Raw genomic sequence first — 9,699 nt, 5'->3', positions numbered from 1 at the left:
CCAGGGTCCCCAAACGCTGCTCCCTCAAGCCTGGCACCTCCTGGGTTCGGGCATCCTAGGCATCTGAGGCTTCCGGCCGGAGGGTTGAGATGTGGGACCAGGGCCCCTGGGCGGCGGGCACCCTACAGACTCCGAGGAGCGGCGGGGAGCTGGGTCCTCATCTGTCAGGCAGGAATCAGATCAACCAGTGTCCTTGTGTTCTGACCTGTGGCTTTCAAGCCTTGTGGAAGGTGATCTACAGCGTGGAGCACACTTTAGATCCTGCCCCATGTTTACATGCTCTCATGGCTTCCAGAATACCATGCCTGTTATCCCCACACGAGTGTATACGTATGCACACACACACTCTGTGCCAGGGTCCTCGCCCTGACAGGACAGTGGTGCTTTCCTGCATCTCATTGTTTCTTACCCTTTTTACAGGGAAACAAGCCCCTGGCGCTGCCTGTGCACCGCCCCCACCCGCAGCCCCTCAAGGCCCCCCGAGGCCCGGTCGTCTCTCCTCTCACACTGTGCCATCTTTGGCTCCTGCCTGAAAGCAGGGCTGTTCTGCGGCTCCGCGGCTGGGAGGGGGTGCAGCTTCTGTTCCCTTCCCTCACCTTCTGTGTCCCGTGTTGAGAGTGCCCGCTAAGTCCACATGCTCCTTCCTGCCTGACATGCCTTTATGAGATGCCCCCACCTCGGTCTCCCCGTCCCCTGGGCCGTCCGGTTGTCACCATCATGGGCAGGTGCCTGCGTGTTCCAGGCCTTGGTGAGTTAGTTCCCCGGGCTCTGTGCTGGGGAAGGACATGGGGGGAGGGAGGTTTGCAGTTCCTAACTCACGTATTTTCCATTTTATTCTATTTCATTTAAAAATGCTGGTCATGGGGCAGCCCCGGGGAGTTTAGTGCTGCCTTCAGCCCAGGGTGTGATCCTGGAGACCTGGGATCAAGTCCCGCGTCGGGCTCCCTGCACAGAGCCTGCTTCTCCCTCTGCCTCTCTCTGTCATGAATAAATAAAATCTTTAAAAAATAATAAAAAAATAAAAATTCTGGTCATAAAGCATATGCCAAGGGAAAGAAGCCAGTCACAGAAAGCCACATGTGTAAGTCCATGTCTGCGAAACGTGCAGAACAGGCAAATCCAGAGACAGGAAACAAATTCATGGTTTTTGGGGGCTGGAATGAGGGCTTTAGGGAAATGGGGAGTGAGTAGTCCTGAGTGTGGGGTTTCCTCTTGGGATGATGAAAAGTTCTGGACCCAGATGCTGTTGTGCCAGCCCCCCAAGACCTCCTCCATCTAGGATTTACAGGAGTGCCACCAGGTCTGGGGGCACCTGCTCCAGCCCCACACTGATGGCCAGGCTGCTCTGATGGTAAGTGCAAGTGTCCCGAGGCTGCTGTAACAACGTCCCACATGCCGGGCAGCTGGAACCACAGAAACCTGTCCTGCTACAGTCTGGAGGCCAGAAGCGCGAGCCCAAGGTGCCTGTGGGGCTGTTTCCATCCAGGGCCTCCCCCCAGCTCCTGCTGGTTTGCCAGCGTCCTCGACGTTCCTTGGACGATAGACTCACCGCCCATCCCTGCCTCCATCCCACTGGGCTTCTTCCTGTGTGTGTCGGTCTCTGTGTCCAAACGTCCCCTTCTTGTGAGGACACCAGTCATCCTGGGTTGGCACCCCACCCTGACGATGTCATTTTAACAAATTGCACCTGCAATGACACTATTTCCAAGTAGATCAGTTACACAGTATGGGAGGTCACGACCTGAATGTGGATTTACAGGGGCTCGGTTCAGCCCGTAACAGTTAACTATCCTGAACCTCACCCCTGCACCGGCCTCACCCCTGGCTTCCCGGGACGAAAGCGCGATATGGACAGGGTTGGATCTAACCGGGAGTGCAGGCTCCTGGTGGGCGGGCCTGCGTGCATGAGCTGGGCGCGGGTGTGACTGACCCACTGCGGCCCTGGCACCACTCTGCTGGCCACCTGCTTCACAGCCTGTGGCGTTGGTCTCACTCGAGCGGCCTGGACAGACCCTAAAGGAGCTGGTCACACTGCACTTGGCCAACAATATCAGTTTTGAGACTGAGTCAAAAGCAGCATCGATTGAATACAACCTGCCAGTGCCCTAATAGGTCCCTAATCTGGGCCATCAGGTGCACATGACCCCTGATGGGCCCAGCTATTCCTGGAGGTTGCCAGCTCCAGCCGACACGTGGCAGGAGGATCCAAGTCTCCTTCTGGAGCTTGGGAAATGCTCTCAGCACCCGGTGGGATCCGGCCGGGGGAAGCGTGGGAGGGAATGTCCTCTCTGCCACCTGGGACCGACCCCATGGCCTTCTGGGGTGCACAGTGGGGCCGCTGCCTGCCACGGGCCAGGACTTGCCAGGCTGTCCCCATCCTGCCTCATGCCACCCAGGGGACTGAGCCCCTGGTTGCCAGGCCCTTCATGGGTGAGGCTGCTGTCACATCTCCATGGAAACCAGGCCCTGGAGCCCCCGAGGCACCTGGTGAGCCTCTGGGGCAAAGGGATGCTTCCCAGCACCCCATCTTCTGGTGCTCCCATCAGACTCCCACCAAAAGTTCTGGGACCATCATTGGTCTAGCCTGTTTGACTTCCAACAATGAAACAATGACAAGGCATTCTAGGAGGCGAGAACACACAGACTCAGGTGTGACACACATGCCAGGCTCTCAAGTGGGAGCTAAGATGAACACGCCAAGGGATCCAGTAGGGCCAGTGGATTCCAGGAGAGAGCAGACGGATGGTGCGGGCACAGGGGTGGGACTCTTACGGGGACACAGAGAGGTAAGCAATCCGCTCCAGGACAGAGGTGGGAGCGCTGTCGGGCTCCTGGCAGGACTCTCTGGGTGGAGGAGACCCAGCCCGTGGGAAGCTAGGTCGACAGTTCCCAGCTCCAACCACGAGGGAGACAGCATCCGGGAGCCCAGAGCAGCCTCAAAGGCACAGCACACATGGAAGGAAAAGCAGAGGACAGAGCAGAAGAAGCTTTGGAAGGGATTGCAGCCGAGACCTCTGCACAGCTAGTGGCAGAGATACACCATAGACCCGAGCAGCTCCGAGAAGACCCAGAGGGATAGAGACGATGACCCTGAAACCCCCCCATGCAGACCCTGGACATTCAAGTGCAGAGAACAGAAAACAAACCCAGAGTCCTGAGAGGAGCTGGAGGGAAGTCTTCCCCGCTGTGGATGGACATCGTGTCCTGTCCAGAGCCGCAGCAGGAAAACAGTGAGAAATACACAAAACCACCCTCCCAGAAGTCACTGAAACTACCGTCCAAGGTGGAGGAGGCACCGCCTCCTTCAAGCCACGATGGAGAGCATGCAGCCCAGGGCCGGCCTCGTAGGCAGCGCTGGACGACGTCCTCGGGCCAGAGCTTGGCTTCACCGGGAGACCAGGAGGCAGCACAGAAGCAACAAGAGTAAGGTAAGCTCCTTCCTTTTCCCATCCAGTGGCGCTCAGATCGGGCGCCCCTCTCCACCTCTGCTGGTTGCTGGGCGGGGGCAGCCTGGGGGCAGGAGTGTCGGGCTCCCAGGGGCTCCCTCCCTGTTGGGCACAGCCGCCACCCCCTGCAGTGGCTGGAAGGTCTGAGAAGAGGCTCAGCTTTGGAAACTGGGCAGAGGAGCATCACTTACTGGAAGGAGGGTGGCTGCTCCCCAGTGCCTGCCCCTGAGCCTCTGCCCCCACACCCCACTGGCTCAGCTCCACTGTGTTGAACCCAGCACCCTTGCACCTGCTGCCCTTGAACCCAACGCCCTCGCACCCAGCCCCCTGACACCCAGCATCCTGGCACCCAGCGTCCTGGCACCCAGTGTCCTGGACCCAGCACCTTCATACCCACTGCCCTCACACCCAACACCCTGGCACTCAGTGCCCTCGTACCCAGCGCCTTGGCACCCAGTGCCCTCGCGGAGCCTGGCCTCCTCCTCTCAGGCTTCTTCCCTCACCACCTTGCACAGTGCAGAAATGGTCTTTCTGTGCATCTGTCTCCTCTTGGCGTGCCTCGCTGTGAGTAACCCACTCAACAAATGTTCACTGAGCACCTACCAAGTGTCGGGTGCTGTTTTAGGCACTGGAGATACAACATGAGCAAAATGGACACAAATCCTCAAGAGGGGAGACAGAAGATAAGCAAAGTGAGCCCACGAAATCTGCGCTATGCCCGTTGGTGACACATTCACAGAGGAAATCATAGCCAGGGACAGGGTGAGGTGCCAGTGTGGCTGGAGTGCAGGGAGCAGGGGGGTGGGAGGTGGTGGCAGAGGTCATGCAGGGCCCCGGGGCCTTGTGAGGGTGAGGCCCTGGCTTGAGTGGGGTCACTGGCTGGTGAAGCTGGGACCAGGCAGCAGTGGGGGAGCATCCGGGAGAGCTGGTGGGGGCCTGGGCCTAGTGGTACTGGGCAGGGGGAAGGCTGGCAGGAGTCTGTCAAGGTAGAGCAACAGATGGGAGGTGTGTGGAGGGTGAGGGTTAGAGTTAGCTCACTCTGCATCTTCCAGTTTGGTTGGAGATGGATGTGAGATGGATCTGCCCTGCAAAGCTCTGAGCTGGTGGCCAGAGGGGAGACGTATCAGAAGCTGCCAAGGGAGCAGATGCAGATGAGTGGGAAGAGACCCAGAGACCAAGTCCTGGACCTTCCAAAGTTTTGGGGGCAGAAGAGGGCTTCAGGGAGTGAATGGGGCAGCAGGGAAGGCAGGTGGTGGGGAGCAGAAGGGACGTGGGGCCTGGCAGTGCATGCTTGCCAGCCTGCTGGCCTCTCGACCAAGCTGGGCTCCCTGCAGAGGTAGGTTCCCCACCTGCCAAGGCTTCCTGTACCTGAGCCCGAGCCCATCCCACAGCTCTGAAACCTTGCATCCTGACTGTGAAGATTTGGCTCTAAAAATAGGTGCCATGTGGGGGAGGAGACAGGTGGGAAGCGGTGCCCCCGTCCCCCTGGCTGCCAGCGTCCTGGCACACAGCCGTCTGGCCTGGCAGTTCTCTCAGCTGGCAGAGGCCTGGTGCATCCTGGCACATCCCCAGGAGAAAGCAGGCTGGCAACTTGGCAGACCGCCCCCAGGGAGCCCCTGCCTCACCTCTACTGTGCATGCCCCAAGAGCCAGCTGTGTGGCGTGAGCCTCACTGCCTGGTCGCCTGGCCCCACACCGGTCTTTCCAACCCCGGCACACCTTTGGGCAGGTCCTGTGATCTGTCCATGCTTCCCACTCCTCCTCCAGACAGTGCTCATTCCGTGGGGCCATGCAAGGATCTCAAGGGTGAAAATACGCCAAAGGCCTTATGTGGCTGGGGTAGGTCAAGCTCAGTGGGTGTGGTGATCCTCATTGGCTTTCATCCTCTCAGCTTTGCTCGGGGACCTTTCCTCCACCTGCACGCTGGTATCACCTCCTCACCTGGCCTCCCAGGTGGCCTTCGGGTGCATCCCCAGGGGCAGGTGATGCATCTCTGTGATTCACTCTCCAACCTTTCGTGCAGCACAATGACACCTCACCCCTGCTCTGTCTGTGTCAGGTGGGGCCACGTAGCATCTTGGCCCAGTGCAAGGTGTGGCGACTGAGGTTTGCTCTGTTGAGCAGCATCATTGGTGCCTGAGGGGGGGCTCATTCTGTGTCCCAGGATGAGAAGTGCCACAGCCAGCCTGTCCCTGCCAACTAGTACTGTGAGCAAGAAGTAAACTTGGTTAGAAGCCCCAGGGTCGGGGTTGTTGGTTACTGTCGCAGAGCTGACCAGCACACCAGACAGCATCAGCTTCCCGCCCGCTGCACAGACCCTTGTTTTTTTTTGTTTTTGTTTTTTGTTTTGTTTTGTTTTGTTTTTGCACAGACCCTTGTTAACATCAGCTCTCCAGACAGTAAATAGTAAATGCACGGGTCTTACCTATGTAGGCCAATGAGAGTGCGCCGCCGTGTGAGCCCATACTCTCCTCTTTCCAGGCAAGATAGAACATGCCCGTCACTTGGTACCTCCTTAAAATCAATTCCCCTACCCCAGTTCAATCACCCCCTGATTTCTCTCCTAATGGGGCAACTGGACTGTTGCAGTAACAGGACCATGGGGTACATGCTTTCTGTGCCCAGTGTCGTGGCTTGTCATGGTGTTCTTGGGAAGTGTGTGTGTTGTGAGTCACCACATCTCAGGATGCAGACACCCTTCCCATATGAACGCACTCTGGGTTGTGTGCACATTTTATGACGACAAGTACGGCTGCTGTGAAATCTGGTGTACGAGACCCTTTGTGAGCACATGGCTTCCCTTCTGGAAATTCCCCTGTGAGTAAAACTGCTGGTTACATACACAGTATATTTACTTTTGTAAGGAATTTCCAAACTGGTTTCTCAAGTAGTTGGCCTAGTTTCATGTTCCCACTGGCACGTCGAGGGTTCCACTGGTTCCCCTTCCTTGCTGACATCGGATATGGTCAGGTTTTGTGTTTTCTGTTTTAAATTGTAATCTTTTTAGCTGATGTGCAATGACAGCCAGTTGGGAGTTTTAACTGGCATTTCTCTGACGACCAGTGATGTTGAGCGTCTTCTCATGTGCTTGTTGGCCATCAGTACCTTTTACACCAGTGTCTATACACATTTGGGCCGCATCTTATTGGGTGTTTGTATTCTTATTAAGAATATATAATGGGTTGGGACGCCTGGGTGGCTCAGCGGTTTAGTGCCTGCCTTTGGCTGAGGGTGTACTCCTGGAGACCTGGGATCAAGTCCCACATCGGGCTCCCTGCATGGGGCCTGCTCCTCCCTCTGCCTGTGTCTCTGCCTCTCTCTCTCTCTCTCGTTCTGTCTCTCAAGAATAAATAAATAAAATCTTAAAAAAAAAAAAAAGAATCTATAATGGGGCAGCCCAGGTGGCTCAGCGGATTAGCGCTGCCTTCAGGCCAGGGCCTAATCCTGGAGATCTGGGATCGAGTCCCACATCAGGCTTCCTGCATGGAGCCTGCTTCTCCCTCTGCCTGTGTCTCTGCCTCTCTCTGTCTTTCTGTGTTTCTAATGAATAAATAAATAAAATCTTTAAAAAAGAAAAAAAGAATCTATAAGAATTCTTTATAAATTATCAATACAGATTGTCATATATATGTACTGTTTATTTCCTCTGCGATTTGCCTTTCCGTTTTCTTAATGGTGACTTTGATGAGCACAAGGCTTTCATTTTGATGAAATCGTATTATTTTTTTCTTGTGTAGCAAATGCTTTCTGTGTCCTAAGGAAGGAATCTTGCTGGGAGATGTTTCTCCCATTCCCTCCCAGATGTCTGGTTTGCTCGTACAAACTGGCCCAGGACCCACTTCCTGCCCTATGGGGCTCCCAGGAGAGCCACCTGCCTTGCCCGAGGCCCGAGGCCTTCCTCGTCACAGCCAGGTCTGGGCCCGGGAGTCCAAGTCTGCTGTGCTGACAGGGCTGTTCGGCCCCGGGGTCGGTGCCATGTTGCCCCCCACCCCCCGGACAAGAGTCCTGAGGCCCATAGGCTGCAGCCTGAAATGGCAGATGTGTCTTCTCCCATGGCTCCATAGGTGGAAGGACTGTGGTGGACCAGGTGAGCAGGTTTGGGGATCTGGTCTGGGCTCCGACCCAGGAGACAGAGCACTAGGGCTGAGCCGAAGGGTGTTTGCAGGGGGAATCATCAGGTTTGTTGACCCCAGGGCAAAACTGCAGCTGGGGGTGTTGGGGTGTGTGGCCGTGTCTCACAGCCCAGGGCGGGAGGGAAGTTGGAAATATCTGGATGTGTGGTTTGGTTGCTGGGATTGGGGGCAGAGAGGGCAGAGTACCAAAGGTGTTAGCCAGGGAGGTTCCTAGGTGAAACCAGGTGAGGGGCAAGAGCAGCATGGCTGGCCAGAGCCCTGTAGGTGTGTGGGCTCAGGGGGACACTAGTACGGCAGGGCTGGGCTGGGGCTCCCAGGAGGCTAACTAACATTTCTCTGGAACAGAACAGTCCAAGGCCCGTGAGATTCACCAGGGCTGGAGGCTGGCCCCTGGCTGGGACGGAGGGGAAGCCTGCCCTGCCCGCTTCTGCTCAGCATTCTGGGTGGGGTGTGCGTCCTAGGCTGGGGGTGGGTCCTAGCCACGGGGTGGGGGTGGGGCAGGAAGGAAGATGGGCTGTTCTGAGGCTGGCGGAGCTGTAAGCACAGTTTGGACAGACTCTAGCTGGAGTCTGGCTCCCAGGGATCACAGGGCATATCACCACGGCACATAGATCCTCTGATTTCCTCTTTCTGGAACAACCAAAGCCACATCAATCCCAAGCCCCCCTGCAATGGCCTCTGCTGACCACACCGTAGATGAGCACTAGCTTGCGTTGCATCCGGCAAACATGGGCCTCCTGAGTCCCTAGGCCCACGGAGGAGACCACCATGTTAGTCAGGGTGGGGGGCCAGGCTTGTGGCTGGAGTAACTTTCCCCCACTCAGGCGAACTTGGTTGTCAGTGGAGTCCCCACAAGGCTGCTTGGATCTCCTGAAGCCGTTGTCTCAGCATCTCCAGGGAGGAGATGCAGCTCCAGGTAGCATGCGCCCCCCTAGCCACAGGGGCTGGGGAACATAGGGGTGCATGGGGCTCAAGGGTTGTACAGCTGTCCAGTTGCTTTGGGTCCTGAGCCCAGCACCCAGGAAGACTTCTGCGCCCAGGTTCCTGCACACCCACACACCCCAAGTCTTCCACTTGGGTTCATTTGCTCATGCAACTAATGTTTGCAGAGCACCTATATGGTAGCAGGTGCCAGGCTCGCTGCTGTGGATCTGCACTGAACCTGGAGGGGGTGTCAGCTAGGTGGGGGTGGTGTGAGTGCCCAGAACAGCCCAAACTAATGGCCCCAGACTGGGGCTTAGACAACCAGAACCTCTCCTCCCCTCTGCCCACCCCAGACTTGGAGGCTGGAGTCTGAGATCCAGGCAGGGACACACACCCTCTTGGAGGCTCCAGGGGAGGGTCCTTCCTGCCTCATCCAGTTCCCGGCGGCCAGGCAGGTGTCCTTGGGTTTGGGGCTGCACCCTTCCACCCCTGTCCTCACGTGGCCTCTCCCATGTGTCTGAATCTCTTATAGAGACTTCAGTCATTGGATTTAGGCCACCCCAATTTAGGATGGTGTCATCTTGAGTCTTGAGACTCAGCACTTGATCACATCTGCAAAGACCCCACTTTTTAAACAAGGTCACATTTACAGGTTTTAGAGTCAGGATGCAGACATGTTTTGGGGGACACCCTATTCAACCCAGTTCAGAGGCATGAATGACATTAAACCAGGCATTGGGTGGGGGTCCGGGGGGGGGGCTTGGCCCTGGTTCCCTCCCGCGTCACACACACTGCCCTGGCTAATTGCTGCAATGAAGCTCTGACCTCCCCTGCCCTGCAGAGGAGGGAAGGAGTCAGCGAGGCGGGCAACTGTTGGTGCATTCCTTGGAGCGAGCTCCGTCCCGGACACAGATGCATCTGCAAAGACCGGGCCACTTGGCAATCCCTCTCTGTCACGAGTCACCAGCACAGACCAAGGTGACAGCAGCTGATAACCTCTTGGAAGCTGGGTTTCCTCGCCTGGGAAGGGGAGATAATCACTTCTCCCCCGGATCAGTGGAGATGGCCCAGGAGAAGGAGGCTTGCCGTGGCTGTTCCCCACCTGTGACGGGTTCCTCTCCCGAGAGGGCCTGGCTCCCACTCCCCCGGGGGCCCCAGGGGTGCCAGTGGAGGCTCATCAGGGCCAGACTGGGAGGA

At 57.0% G+C, this 9,699-nt stretch overlaps 1 long non-coding RNA gene across 1 annotated transcript; it reads right to left on the bottom strand.

The window, feature by feature from the left end:
* Window positions 1–470: 470 nt before the first annotated feature.
* On the bottom strand, window positions 471–3,968 carry LOC125755154 (uncharacterized). Its single transcript, XR_007410909.1, has 3 exons — window positions 3,885–3,968; window positions 3,147–3,383; window positions 471–1,698 (listed from the first exon to the last, which is right to left on the bottom strand). It is a non-coding gene; the product is annotated as an uncharacterized LOC125755154 (long non-coding RNA).
* Between the last annotated feature and the right edge of the window lie 5,731 nt (window positions 3,969–9,699).

This window comes from Canis lupus, chromosome 5 (genome assembly GCF_003254725.2).
Source record: "Canis lupus dingo isolate Sandy chromosome 5, ASM325472v2, whole genome shotgun sequence".
Classification (NCBI taxonomy): Eukaryota; Metazoa; Chordata; class Mammalia; order Carnivora; family Canidae; genus Canis; species Canis lupus.
Note: the sequence above shows the minus strand (reverse complement) of the source record. Positions and strands in the feature narration are given on the sequence as shown.